Here is a 15,205-nt window from a genome sequence, read left to right on the forward strand (position 1 = left end):
GGCAAATGGCATAAATGTAAATGAATGTGAGGTGGGTCACATTCATTGTCATCATTGTAGAGTACTATACACTGGAATATTATGGGTGCATGGGATTCTAAGCAGAAAAAAAAAGTGCGTATCGCTTTAACGACGGGTTTCTGACGTCATCCTGATGTGCATCATCCAGATGACGGAGAGAGAGAGAGAAAAAGAGAGAGAGAGAGATGTTCATCCTCTGCATTTCGATGGTCGCAGAGTGGCTGAGAAAACACAGTGCTTTATAAAAGGCAGGACAGCCAGTGAGGTTATGTGCTAAATGTGTGTTAACTCCAAGCCCTGGAGCCTGTAGGTGGGATGCGAGCGTTGTCAAGGCGACAAGCTAGGGGGCGGGGCCTGGAGCATCATCTCAGAGAGCTGTAAGAGAGAGAGAGAGAGAGAGAGAGGGAGAGAGAGAGATGCCTATGCGAGTGAGGGGAGATCGGAAACGCGCAGCATCTCCTCCCGACGCTGGAGCACTACGCCTCCCATCACCACTAGAAACATGCAGACGGATGGACAGACATGCTGACGGATTTAACAAGATGAATTCACACTGACAGTTTTGGAAAGAAAAAAAAGGAGGTTCTCGTTAAACAGTGACGAAACGCCGCGCTATTTTAAGCCCAGGAGACTCGGATCAGAGGCGCTGCGTTTGGATGAAGAGATCAGACCCGGCTATTCACTTTCTCCTTGTTTCCTGTCAGCCTCATCACACAGGCTATCTATCTCTGTAGACAGGATTCCTGACAGCAACCTCAACAAAAACAAGTGGTAGTAAAATGCTAGATGCTTGATAAAGGTTTTCAGTTCACATGAGAATATTTGGAGTTTGGCAGTGAGAAGAAAACCACAGGCGAGGGAAGTACAGACTGTCCACTCCACACAACACGACACCTAAATCAAGGATTTCTGTCATCTTCTGATCATCTCATCATCAGGTAAGAACATTTACATATGTCTCAGCCTTACCTAAAACACTGGCATTCAACAGCTCTTTTCATAGGCTATATGATCTCTATGATAATTCAGCTAATTATTATTCATCTGTCACTGTGGGCTTCATGTGTTGCATTCTGTTTTTTTTTTTTTTTTTAAACGCCTCCAGGTTTGTTCCACACAGTGTTGAAACAACACCTACAGGGTTGATTTGACAGCTACAGTGTCAAACACACACCGTCAGTGCTGAATTAACACCTACCGTGCCAAATTAACACCCAGGCACAAATAGACACTGTAGGTGTTAATTCGACACAGGTTAGGCCTGCCATGTTCACGGCTACCTGCCCAACACAACTCAGCTCCTCTGCAATCTACTAAATTAGATGGCTGGCATGTCTGGATGCACTGCTTTTCAAATTGCTTGGTGCGTTAATGTGGTTTGAGAAAATGGACATCAGAATCATTAGACAATCTCTTTCAGTCTGTCTCTTTCCTTCTGTTACATTCTCTCTCTCTCACACACACACATATACACACGCATGCATACATAATCATAAATCAAAGATGAGTAATTGCTGCTTCTATGATGTGCTGATGGTGAGCAGTGTAGAACAGCACACATACACATACACACACACACACACACACACACACACAGACACACACACAGGAAGAAAGGGCCACATTTATATGCTGTTCTGGTGTGTCCATTCCAAGCCCGAGTGGATGGTGGAATTCAACAGAGACAAGAAGATCTCTGTTCTTTGGTGGAGAGTCCTGCTCTCTCTCTCTCTCGTTCTCTCTCTCTCTCTCTGGCCCAAATAACAAATATGGATGGCTCACGGTGTCATTTGGGATTTTTGTAATGGATTGAACTGTCACAGTCCTTGTGACCAACTGATCTTTCACCAAAGTTCTCTTTCTGCTGCTGAAACTTTTCTTGCCAAAGTCTTTATTTATTTTTTTAATACATGTATGTACATGTTTTTATGTATAAAAATATATACACATATACACCATTTTCACTTAGCAAATTCAGTTGTAAACCTGCTCTACAGGTTTTTTTATTACCTTGTAAATTTACAGCAACTTGCTGCTAGCACGTAGTTACTCTAAATAACATCTACAGCATTCACACTATAATGTTTGTTTACATTAACTGCAAATTGCACTGTATTTTTAGAGCGCAAAACAGTATTTTTTGCAGGACTACATATTGACAACGGTATATTACCACTGCAATTTTACTGTTCTACTGCAGTTTTAACTCATTTATTTCCAAATATACATCTTAAATAATTCCAGTTGAAAATTCTAATAAAAGAATCTGATAAAAATTGTTTACTAATGCATCCATTTAATTTCAGTTCACATACAAACAAATGTAAGCTTAAGGTACACATTAATAATTTACTGAAATGAGCAGTCAAGTCAGTGAGAACAACTGTGACAGAATTGGTTTAAAGCACACACAAGTGCTTTTGTGTGTGTGTGTGTGCAATCTGTTGTACGGTGGCCTGACATTGGCAATGCCTGTAGACCAGCGTTGTTCATTCCTACCGAAGCAGCAGATCGATGAGCTCTAACTGATCTGCAATGAGCTGATTAAACACAGGCAGACAGGTGGTCATGTCATTGAGAGGATTGTGTGTGTGATGTTTCTGTGGGGGACTCAGAAGGTACACAGAAATCAAATCATAGGATAGAGTCTCAGGGCAAATGGGGTTTTGTGGGGAAATGTAGGATCGTGTGTGACAAATGTGTGTGTCTCTTGCCCACCAGATTGAGAGCTCATTGCCTAAAATACAATTTTCCAATTTTCCTTTTTGGTCCTTCTTAATTTCTGGCAGCTCTACACAGTCAAGTCACATAAGGCTACATTTTGATTACAGTTCAGGTAATTTCATCTGTGTGTGTGTGTGTGTCTTTGTATGCGTGCATGTGCTCTATTTGGCTCCTGTGCATATATACCAGAGTGTGTTTATGTAATCAAAACAGGGATCCATGTAACTTGCACAGGTGCCTGGCTATGTATGTGGTGTTGCATGTTGGGAATTTTAAGACAGAAACATTTTATACACACACTTGTAATACACAGAGAGGAGACTGTCTGGTCAGTCCTGATGGGCTGTGATGTGTTTGGAGCTTTAAGTTATCGCTGGCCATCATGCAAATATGCTGCAGGCCTTTTAATGAGATTTGTGTCCTCTAGGGAAGTGTGATGGCTCTCTGGGTTTCTCTTGGACTGAGTTTCTGAGGCAACAAGTCTTCTAATCAATCTTAGCATTACTGGTAGACCGAGATTCTGTCAGTCAACTAATTGTATTCATTTAAACATGTACTGTATGTATGTGTGTAACTGTGTATGTTTAGGGGTGTGTCACAATGGCACTGTAACTGTTTCATGCTCCAATTATACATCACTCGAATTGGTCTCAACTATTTTTTAAATTCTGCACACAGTTATTATTTTTTGCTTGTACCTGCACTCAGTATTGTCTAACTTATTTGCTTGGTTCTATTTCTCAAAGTATAAACAACCCACTAGCCTAATTTAGCCACTGCAGCCTCGGCCAGGAGGTTACTAAGGATGAGTGAATGAATGCTGTAAATGAATGTGCTATGTGTGTATGTATGTATGTATGTATGTATGTGTGTGTGTGTGTGTATGCACTATATGACCAAAAGTTTGTGGACACCTGACCATCACACCCATATGTGGGTTTTCCCCAAACTGTTGCCACAAAGTTGGAAGCACACAATTGTATAGGATGTCTCTGTGTGCTGTAGCATTACTATTTCCCTTCAGTGGAATATATTTAATATTTTGGTGAATGCTGGGAAGCCACATTCCTTATGATTGGCTTTCAGTCAAGATTCCAGTTTAGATTTTTTACCAGAATCTGCAAATGAAGGATCATGTCTGCACAAAACAGGAGGCGTACTGTTCGACACCACGTGACTGGATTACCATCTCTAAGGAAGAAATCCATGCAAGGAAACTATGTCACCTCCAAAGCTGGCCTGTTGTCCTTTGTGTGGTCCTCTACTCTGCTTTTAATTTGTCTTTTGGTCTTTATTAAGGTCTTTTGGTCTTTATAAGGATGCTTCTGGGGGAAGGAGGAAATTAAGTTAAGGTTAAATTTAGGTAGCAGTGTGGATGTAGCGATATTTACCTACAGTAATGTATAGTTCATTGGAATTTTTTTCAGTGGTATTGTTAATACAGGGGTTTGCATGCATGTGTATGTGTGGTCATAGTTCATGGTAGAGCAAGAAGGTTCTTGAGTCTTCTGAAGTCTTTTGATTCCTCCTAATGAGTATTTTTATCAACAGTGTCATTTATTATCTGTATCTCACAGGTCGCTTGCTGAAAAGAAGCTTGAAGTACACACACTGTCCTTCAGTTGGTGAAACACCGTCACATGGTAGTGAGCAAACTACAGAGACAAACAGACATCATAGATTGTTCAAAGAAAGAAAACGAAAGAGAAACACACACACACACAGATGTGTATAGGCCTGCTGTGGAGCTGACTGTGACTCGGTTGACTGCAGACAGAGATTGTGTGACAGTGAGAATAAGGCTACATCAGTGACAGGCATCTGATTACTCGCTGTATAAGAAATGTCTCAGTGTTTGATCTGTCTGACCTGATTTAGTATTAACATGAAGAGAACCACATACAGACTTACAGGTCAGAGTTATACATTGCCATTTGTAATGGTTTAGGGATGGTTTTATGGATCAGGGGCAGGAAGTTTGGCCTAAAATATTTTAACAATAGTAAAATATATAAGCGATGATGGCTTAGTGATGTAATGGTGTCTGTAGGAAGATGATAAAAAAAACATTGTACTGTTCTTCAGTGATCATTGCAGATTATTTTAAGCTTTAGGCATAAAATACCTGGACAACATCAAAGCTAAGTGCTGAGTATAAGCGAATCTCATCATTTGCATCTAAATGCACATGAGAGACCCATCACAAACATTTGAAATATCAACATTATGATGGAGATTGTACTATGAGCCTGCTCTTCTAGTTTCTACTCTAATTAGCACTGCTGGTAACATTGGGGATTATGTATTATTCATTGTGCAGTTCGCTTAGGAAAAAGGTACTAAACTGGGATTTTAAGATACAAACACTTGTCACTGGAGTGGTACCGTCACAGATGCTTCTTTTATACCTTACACCTTAAAGGAACATAATTGTATAGAAGCAACATAAGATACTTAATTGGGCATTATGGATCACTGCTGTATGTTTTACATTGGATCCTGGGGAACAGAAAAGTACAATGCATCAAATGGTCTAACTACCTAATGTACATACTTCTTTGACAGTGTTCTATCCATCCATCCATCCATCCATCCTACTTCAATGACAGTGTTCCATCTATCCATCCACCCAACCATCCATCCATTTATCCATGTATCTATTCTACCTACTGAATGTTTCATACATACAGTACACACATACAGACTTTTTTTGCCAGTGTTCCATCCAATCATCCATCCATCCGTCCATTCAACCCACCAACCATTAAACATAAAAAACCTTTCTAAAGGTCAGTCAGACCTTTATTGCCCCATTTGTACAAGCACCAGCTGTCTCTGAGGTTCCTCATTAAAACTCACCATTATTAAAAAAAAAAAAAAAACCTCACCATTACTTCTTATTGATTATATCAGGATGATCTGGCCTGACTCTTGTGTTGTAACTCATCCACATCATTCATGCACAAAAATGTAAATTTGGATGGCGTAATGGCAGTCAGCTAGATTAGTGCATGTACACACATATAAATATGAAGGCAGCTATCTATCTTTTTGAAGGCATACCATGATAATAGTGCCACTGACGCTGTACTAAAATGACTACTTGGATTCAGGTCATGCAAATTCTTCCATAATATCAGCATTACATCCAGGAGTTAAAGGGTAAAGTGTGTATTAGCTTACTAAACCCCTCCCACCTGTTTGACTATTTTATATATAGAAACCCAGACACCCATGGAAGCTTTTAAGCCTGATGGTTATGAATGGTCAGACCCATTTTAAAAAATTACCAGTTCCAAGAAAAATTAAACAATTTAGGGCACTCTAGCATCAGTGTGTCATTACCCAGCAGGCATGTAGTTCATGTGATCTGTTTGGTTTTTTTTAACCTGTTACCACTACAGTTACCTTTATTTTCTTCCCCTTTCCTTTCTGTCATCTCTCTTCCATACATTTCTCTCCCTCTATGTGCACTTCCTATAGCTGTGTTGGTAATCTGGTGGCCTGGACTGCAGTGCGACGATGGTGCTGTGTGAGGGGGATGTGGGTGGCTGCCTTTGTCTATGTCCTTGTCTGAATGTTAATGTTTAATAGCAGCTATCAGTGAGGAGATGGCCATTGCTATCAGCTGCATAATGGCCAGGGAAGGTCACAGGTGCCCGTCACAGACTGGCTGGGATGGAGACTAATGAAGTGTTGAACGTTTTATCTTTGTGCCTCATTTTTGCACTCATAAACGCATGTACACACTTACACAGTTATAACTAACTGTCTCTAACAGGCATTATGACAGCTTTTATTTAAGAAGTGAAGAGCGGCAAGAAAACGGTTATTGAGGTTAAAGTGCCTTTATCTGTTCTAATGTGTATTTCTGTGGAAAACTGTAAAGATAGTAAGACAAGAGAACAGAGCAACTGATGCCTCTGGAGTGCTTCTTGCTTTCTTGGCTGACTGGATATGTAGGTTACGATGGCTAATGGGCACAGCGGGAACAGCGGGGATCGGCTGAGCAGCAGCACACTCCTGGCACTGGTGAGCTGATTGGCGAGGCCCTCTGGCACTGCAAGGCCACTTTTTCCAGATCAGGCACTGCAGTCAACCCTTGCCTGCTTTGGCACAAAACTGAGAGTGCCCTTCTTCAAATGAAGACTTTAACCCCTATTTTCTGATGCTCAATTAGCACTCTCTTCCATTCTCTCTCTCATAAACAGTGGGAGTTAGCACTTTACTGTCTTACTCATGTGATGCAGTCTTTCATCAAATGAGGACACACCTGTTAGAGGCAGGGAAAGAGGGAGAGATGAGATGGTGAGCAGTATGATAGTAATGAAGACGAGCCAAATCTGAAGTGTCACTTGTTTTTTCCTCCTATTTCTTCACAGCGGTAGTGATGATTGTCACTGCTGCTGTTACAATCAGCACCGAAAGCATCAACCCTGTGCCAGAGTGACTTAGAGAAGACTTGTACAAGTACAAATAACTAAAAGAATACTTGGAAAACAAAACAAAACAAAAAAATGTACATTTTTTCTTGGCCAGTTTAGTTTTACAGTGCTGCTTTCTTAGGTACTTCAAAATATAGTGCACTTCTTGATATTTGATTGAGTGTGTGATGTATAAAATTGATTTAAACAATTTTAGTGATTATAAAATATATTGCAATATGATATGATTATAGGGCAATCACCTAAAAACTTTTGCAAAAACTGTTGGCTTTGAGAAATGGGAGGACATCCATCCTTCTCTTGGACTGATGGACATAGAGGACACACCTCCCTCCCTGGAGATGACAGGCACAGAGGCCACGCCTCCTTTACTAAGACTCATAGGCACTCTTTCAGTGAGACGGATAGGCACACTGAACACGGTTCCTTTACTGGGACTGACAGACACAGAGGCCACACCTCCTTCAGGGTTTCTGTTATATGCTTTATAATTAGAAACATGTCTGCACTAACAACGATAATATAATTGATTTTGATGTTGGTGGAGATGGTGATAGTCATAGAGACCTGTCTATATATCTTCATGACTCTATGCTGTGTTAGTGTGCTATAATGTGAACCATTAGTATGCAGCTGATAACATCCAGACTGAGTGAACCTGAGTATTTGGAGATCTTGAGATGTTTTTGGCTTATTTGTGTGCTAGTTGTCCAGAGAGCTCATTTCTCAATGTTATTTTACTTCACTGACTCATTTGTTAAATGGCAGTCTTTGCCCCTGTGCGGGAAGCCTAATAACCTCCCATTAGGTTTGTTCTGATTGCGACTCTGCTGATGGGCACACACTCGAATGAATGAGGAAGAGAAAGAGAAAGAAAGAATAGTGCTAAAAAAGTACAGTTGATATTTCTAAATAACTGGATATTGCTGTTTTGATTTGTACCAATACAGAAAATGTGAACTTGTGTGCTCAGCAGTGATACAAACTCTCTCTGTACAAGCTGTTTATAACCACAGCTCCTTAAACTGACTCCTTAACCAACATGAACTTTGCAATAAATAATACCATTTCCATATAATTTTGGTGAAATACTGTATGTTATAGGCAGAAAAACCCAATTTTGGCCAACACTTGATTTTTCATCTTTTTTTGGCTGTTTGCCAAAAATTCAGCCACAGCAACATCTGATGGCTTTTCACAGATCTCTGCACATAGACATAAACACCAATGATAATGTGTCTTTTACATTGTATGTACAGTGCATTATGAATACAACTAATAGTAGCAGTAGAAGTAATATATATTGTACTGTGCAACTGACTACAGCTCAATGGAAGTTAAATACAGCTTTGTTGCGAGGTCAAGCTTGAACGAGAGCAAATATAGCAACAGAATCCCTTCACCTTTTCTCCAAAGCCAGACTTTCCATAAGCAGAGGGTAATGTTAGTTTTTCTGGGATCATCCAGCTTCTTATACTTAGCATGTCTCTGTAAGGACAACACTGAGAACACACAAAGATCAGTGCAACTGCACAAAGATGGTTTAGTACATGCTTTTTATGACATTAAATAATGAATCAGCATTTTCAAGCTAAGATTATAACAGATTACAAAACACTGGTCTCAAGTGCTTCTCCATAACATTAGCTAGCCACGTAGCTATAAACTTAGCACTCTGAGACTTCTTGCCGCCTTGAATGGCCATGCGTTTTTTCTTTTTTTTTTTTTCTAGTGACCTCAAGATAACAAAAGTTGTTTTCTTTAGATCAGAACTTATTTTTCCCATATGTTGAAATGCATTATTAGGCATTTGGGAAACATATAATTGAACTCCACATAGTCTCCTAAACTCGCCACAACTCTACCACTGTCCCGGCCATTTCCTGTAAAGGCACTAATTCAGAAAGTTAAAAATGGATGCTATCATCTACGATGCATAGTACTGTATGTATGCCTAATAATGCATTTCAACAAATGAGAAAAATATGTCGTGATCTCGAGAAAACAACTTTTGTTATCTTGAGATCACAAGAAAAAAAAAAGAAACAACACATGGCCTTTCTGGACTTCAATATCCGTGAGCATTTCGTGACTCTTTTTTCCTCATATTCTTTGTTAGCGTTGCATATTGGAACTTACTCTTGTTAACTAATGAATATTAATGAACATTGAGGTGGGTCAGCTTATAAATATTAATAAATAGCAGCCAGTCTGAGTGAAAACAGGCCCTGAGTTGGAGATATCGAGAAAGACACTGCAGAGCAATTTAGTGAAAATACATGGTCATGATTTTTGGAGAACAAATCACTTGAGCTGTGTTTCACAGAAACTCAGAAACATTTAACAGTAAATAAGTTATGTTCTTGTGTTATCAGATTTTAACACACGCAGAGAGTATCGATTTTCTCATCATTGCTTCACAGTTTATTCTTAAATAAATGCTGTTTTGAACCACTGCAGCAGCAATGAGACCAGAAAACCAATTCGAATTGGTGGATCTTTACATCCCAGTGTGTAAAATATTGCTTGTAGTGCAGTGGTACAGTTTCACTAAAAGCATATGTGAATTAAAGGATATTGAATGAGACATTTCTAAGGAGATATGCAGTGCTAGGCTATAAATAAGCTTTCCACTGCTGGCTAGAATTGTTGTTCATCGAGCATTATCAGGTTAGTGCCCAGTACAACAGTTATGCTCGTGGATATAAACAGCAACAGTGTTTTATAATTCTGCAGCTTAGAATTGTGGTTAAAAGCATGCCAATGCTGTGCAGAGTTAAATTACAGTACAGAGCAAGAGAGAGAGAGAGAGAAGCCTGGAAGGGAGAAACTTTCTACAGTCCCTTGGTGCTGAGATGAAATGGTCTTCTCCAGTAAAAACTGCTGTTAGTGATTTTTTTTCTAAATCCCTAGGAACAGAAATCTGTGATTACTTTTAATTAGGTTAATGTAGGTCTTATGGGCACAAAACATGCATGTATAAAGTATGAATAATGCCAGAATTTCTTCTCTTTCAATGCTTTTGGTGTAATTTGTGAGGACCTAACAAGCTAACGCAACCTTTACTCAGACCAATCAAAAGGCTGGGCCAAATGTTTATTTGTGAATGGTCATCAACATAACACATATACAGCACAGCTATTTATATATGTGTCAAATAACATTGTTTTGCACAGTTATTGCACTATAATGATTTTAATGAAAGGTCAATGACATCAAATTACAATTTCTACATACTTAATCACCCCAGACAGCCAACGAATGCCTCCTTTGTTTTGCTTTAATCACAAGCCCCAGCTGAGAAACAGGGTTAACCAATCAGGATCATGCTTCTTCCATGTTTATGTTTGAAAGCTGCTAGCCAACTAGCTACACTCTGAGCTCAGGGGATTTCAATGTGAAAGTTGATAAAGTACTGGAGATCTACTGCAGGAGGACAAAAAGAAGGGTAGATCTGGTTTTATAATGTAAGCCTTCCATTTCCACCTATTACTAGCCTGTTGTTTTAATCATTTTCAGTGGAACTGTAATACTGGTATTTTATCTCCTATGCTTATTAATGTTATTAATCTGGCAAGATTGGTTGACACTTCAGTAATTAAATTCTGGCATCCACCCAAAATATGCTTCTCCATTTAATTGTACAGATCAGACGAGGCTATTTAGCACATTTACTCATCCCCCCAAAATTAATACTGCATCCGACTAAAGCTCATAATTTCTGACCTTCGACTAGGATAAACCAAAGGAAATGGCTCCTCAATTTGGAATTCCTGGTCGGAAAGTCAGGAAGGTCTCCTCAACCATGAGTTCAGCACATGACATAATATCAGCATGGCTGCTCACACCATCAACAGTAAATAAAATTTCTTTTCACTACTTTAAATGAGTTTATAGTAGGATTTGCTTTAGATCAATCAACATAGACATATTAGTTTATTAAATCTACAACATTTAAAATACAGTTTGCTGTTTTGAGAAAGTAAATACACCATGAAATCATGATCACTAATGCTAGCTGGCAAGCTTGTTGCTAATAAAACACACACTTTTATGGAGCTGTCCATATTTTTCCCCTACTTTGTAGCTTGAACACGCCAAGCTCGAAATTTGCATAATTCCGCGTTCAGACTTCCGAGTTAAATCGAATGCAGCATAATTCCTGGCTACACCCCTGGGCTTGGCTTGCCTGCTTGTATGTCCCACAATGCTTCTTTAAATAGTCAGAGAGTGAAAGATAACTAGCAAGCGAAAGCTAAACCATCACACATAGCCTACGATAATCATTCTATCATATCCATATTTGTATGTGTGGGATTAAAAATGTTTGTGTATTGTTCTGCTTGGGAATCTCAGGCATAGCACTGATTATCTTTCGAGGGAGTTTTAGATGGAAGACACTGGATTTAAGGTAGTGGTTGGACTCCTTATTAGAAAGACGTTAGAAAGAACTGTTAATATCGCATACAGCATTTTTTTTAATCTCGGAGGATTGCTTTTAAAAAGTGAGTTGAAAAATGTGAAGGAGAGAAAGAGGAATCAGAGGAGCACCGAGTCAGCATGGTTTCCTCTTCTCGTTTTTCTTATTCTTTTTTCTCCCTGAGGATGGCAATAAACACCTTTCAGAGGACAAAGATGAGTTCTTAACTGGAAAACATGCCTCTTGTCCAGCCTCGGGAAGTGTGGAGCCACCCAGGCGGAGACGCCTCACCCGTACATGAATTCATTTATTTTGTTTTCGCTTCCGAGCTGCAGGGTTGGACTGAAGCAAGAGCTCATAGAGCTGCTCTCGCTCTCATACCCACACAAGCTGTTAGAAGTCATACTTAACCTTGAGTTATAAAGTGCTTGTCCTTACACACCAGTGGAAAAATACATTACCAGCAATGTCACAAACCTTTGACATAATAATTAATCATATCTAAGTCACACCACTTGTATATAATGCCTTGTCAACTGCATGTGGCATTACAAAGGTAGTTAATGCTTGCAGCGTAAATGACTGTATAGTTTTAGCAGATGAAGGACAGTTCCTTTCAGCCACTAAAGCTTGTTTCTTTTTTTTCTTCTCACCCACCTCCCCCTTCTCCATCACAGCCACACTCCTTTCTACTTAATTAACCCATTGATCAGCGGTCTTGTAAATTAGGCCTCCTGAGAAAAGCTGGCTAAGCTTTCTGCCTCTCTCCTTCCTCCTACTTTGTGCTGCCTCCTTTGGTTTGACAGTAAGGCCCTGAAATGGAGGATTCCCCCTCCACTCACTTTAAACCACGACATGTCATCATTAAGGGCCGGCGGCATTGTTCGTCTGTGCTGTGATTTAAAAAGGTCCATAGCGAGGCAGCCATGTCCCTGTTAAAGCACAACATTCATTAGCCCCAACCTTTACATGGCTCCCTTTGGCATTGCAGTCCACCTTCCTGCCTCTCTCTCTGTTTCTAATGCTATTAAACCGGGTCGTTTTGATCACTATGGGAAGCTGAGAATGCACTCTGAGCTTGATCTTCTCCCAAATGCATCCACAACATTGACCAGGCCACTTTCCCTTAAGCACTACTCTGAATCTCTATCTCTCTCTCTCACACACACACACACACACACACACACACACACACACACACAAATTCAGGCCAGCCCCACCTGACATCTGGCAACTTCTGTGCCTTATGGTGCAGGCATATTATTAAATGGATCACTATTTCCAGAGAAAGAGGACTCAAAAATTTTGTGATCTTGATTTTAGAGGTGAGTAATCATGGATCTGCAGAACCCTGTATCTCACATACTATTCGGACAGGATAAGAATTCCAGCTATATGATCGATTCACACAGGATAAGCGATTACTGATATGAGAGGACTGAAATCCTAGATATACTCTAACAATTACATTACCCCACCTCCCCATGCAAAACTAGTCCAGTCTGAATCGGGCTTTAAACACACCCTGCTTTCAATGCTTCAGTTCACTGTACCAAAACTCCCATGCTCCACCTAATCTCCACAGAGTGAAAAGGTAGAGTCCTAGTGCTTGATTATCTGCCTGTGCAAATAGCATGAGCTTGCCTGGAGTGCACCATCATAGCCCTTGGTACGGCATTTCAGCTACTCTTCCCTGCCTCGGTTTCCCATCTCACACCAAGACATTACGCTGGGAATAAATGAGTCTGGCTCAATAAACACATTAGGAGCAGACAAACTGCGTCTAGCACCTAGATTATTCCGCAGCTCCTTCCAGCTATAGTTCTACACACTTTGTACAAATGATCATTTTCCCTCAAAGGCTATGGTGCCTTTCTTCTCTAATAACATTGCTTATCGGCAGTTTTCATGGTGATATATAGGCTTTTGTTATAGCATCACTGATTATAAATGCAAGTGATTTTCGAGGGTGTCTGAAGTTGAGTCATACCCTGTCTTTAAGTGCTTCTGAATAATACACGTACGCTTGTTGATTATTGAGAAAAAAGCGAGTGGAAGATTAGACAGTGAGTGGATGGTTTTTAAAATTTTAGCAAGTGTGTGTGTGTGATCTAATTTGTGTGGGCATGCCTATTGATGAATGCATGTTGATCCCATTATATTTCCCTAGTGGCATGTAGTAAAGGTGTAGTCAGCAATCTTGGCACAGATTAGTTGAAGGGAGCTGTTTTAAACTCAAATACCAAGCAAATACAGACTCTCAGTCTTTCCCTTCCAAATCACATGCACAAGTGCTGCCTAGTTTAGAAGGCCTGAGTGTTGGTGCTGGAGGAGATTGCTGATTGGTTGAATGTTAATGGTCCACTGCATTTGTTTATTGTGAATATTTAAAGAGCCTAGAGCACTGCAGAGTTTTTTTTTTTTTAACTGACAACAGATATTTTATTTCAGGCTGCTGGAAAGTGAGGAGAATTTTGTCAAAAAGACTTAAAAATTGCTGATCCGATATGAAATTAATTTATACCACAGCACTTGCTCAGAAGTGGTTAAATAATTTTTTATATCAGCACAGCTTGGGCTGCAATTTTGACTGTAAGGTATATATTAATGCCCTCATTCTAATAAATTATTGTTTCTATAGTAGCATGTTACACAGGAACATGCATGGCAGACACTCCATATAAAAATATTTTTAAAAAATGTGTGTAAAATGTGTGATATGGCAAAGCTTTTTGTGAGGAGACATTTATTTAAAGGAAATAAAGGATGGTTAAGGATGGAAGGCTTTGTGGTTTCTCAGTGGCTTTGTGGTTTCTCATTTTTGTCACTTCACAAGAAAGAAAAAAGAGAGCAGTGAATGGATATAAACCACAACAATGATTACTATGAATGGATAAAAAGGAGAAATGGCATTATACCAATTATTTTTCCTTTTCCAATACTGATACTGATAGTGAAACATTGATTATCATCCAATATCAGTACTCATCTGATATTTTTTCCTTTAATATATCATCATAAATAGTTCCCTGGTGGACTGGTGAATGCGGTGCTCTCATTGCCATGGTCTGGGTTTGATTCCTGGTCAGGGAACCAAACCCCCCAGCCACTGCAGGATTGCACAAGTCAGTGCACTCTCAGTGCTGGTCCCAAACCTGGAAATAGAGAGGGTTGCGTCAGGAAGGGCATCGTGCCACAAAACTTGTGCCAGAATCAAAATATGCAGATGGGTGATCCGCTGTGGTGACACCGAACTGGACCAGCTGAAAGAGTGGGAAAAAAATTATATATATGTTACACTTTATTTATTTAAGATACTATATATAAAGTACAAATATAATAATCAATCCTAACAAAATAGTAAAGTCTATTTATGTGTAAGCATTTAAATTACAAGAAAAAAAACTTTTTTCTCTGATATCCAGTCCACCATATTTTGCTGCTATTGCCCCATTACTGATGCTGACTATTGGATTGGTGCCATTTTAAATAAAAATGTATGCCATTCTTTAATAAATATGAAATTGTAATTATTGGCAAATTGCTGGTATAAGAGGAATAACCCATTTTGGGACATGCAGTTTTAGGAAAATGA

General features: G+C 39.5%; 1 protein-coding gene across 2 annotated transcripts in view; it reads left to right on the forward strand.

Annotated features, from left to right (window-relative positions):
- Window positions 1–209: 209 nt before the first annotated feature.
- Window positions 210–15,205, forward strand: part of nlgn2a (neuroligin 2a) — a 161,892-nt gene continuing 146,896 nt past the window's right edge. For both annotated transcript variants that reach the window (XM_026936982.3, XM_026936983.3), the window contains exon 1: window positions 210–959. The gene's annotated coding sequence lies outside the window, so the exon portion shown is untranslated. The remainder of the gene's footprint in view (window positions 960–15,205) is intronic.

This window comes from Pangasianodon hypophthalmus, chromosome 4, assembly GCF_027358585.1.
Source record: "Pangasianodon hypophthalmus isolate fPanHyp1 chromosome 4, fPanHyp1.pri, whole genome shotgun sequence".
NCBI classification, from domain to species: domain Eukaryota; kingdom Metazoa; phylum Chordata; class Actinopteri; order Siluriformes; family Pangasiidae; genus Pangasianodon; species Pangasianodon hypophthalmus.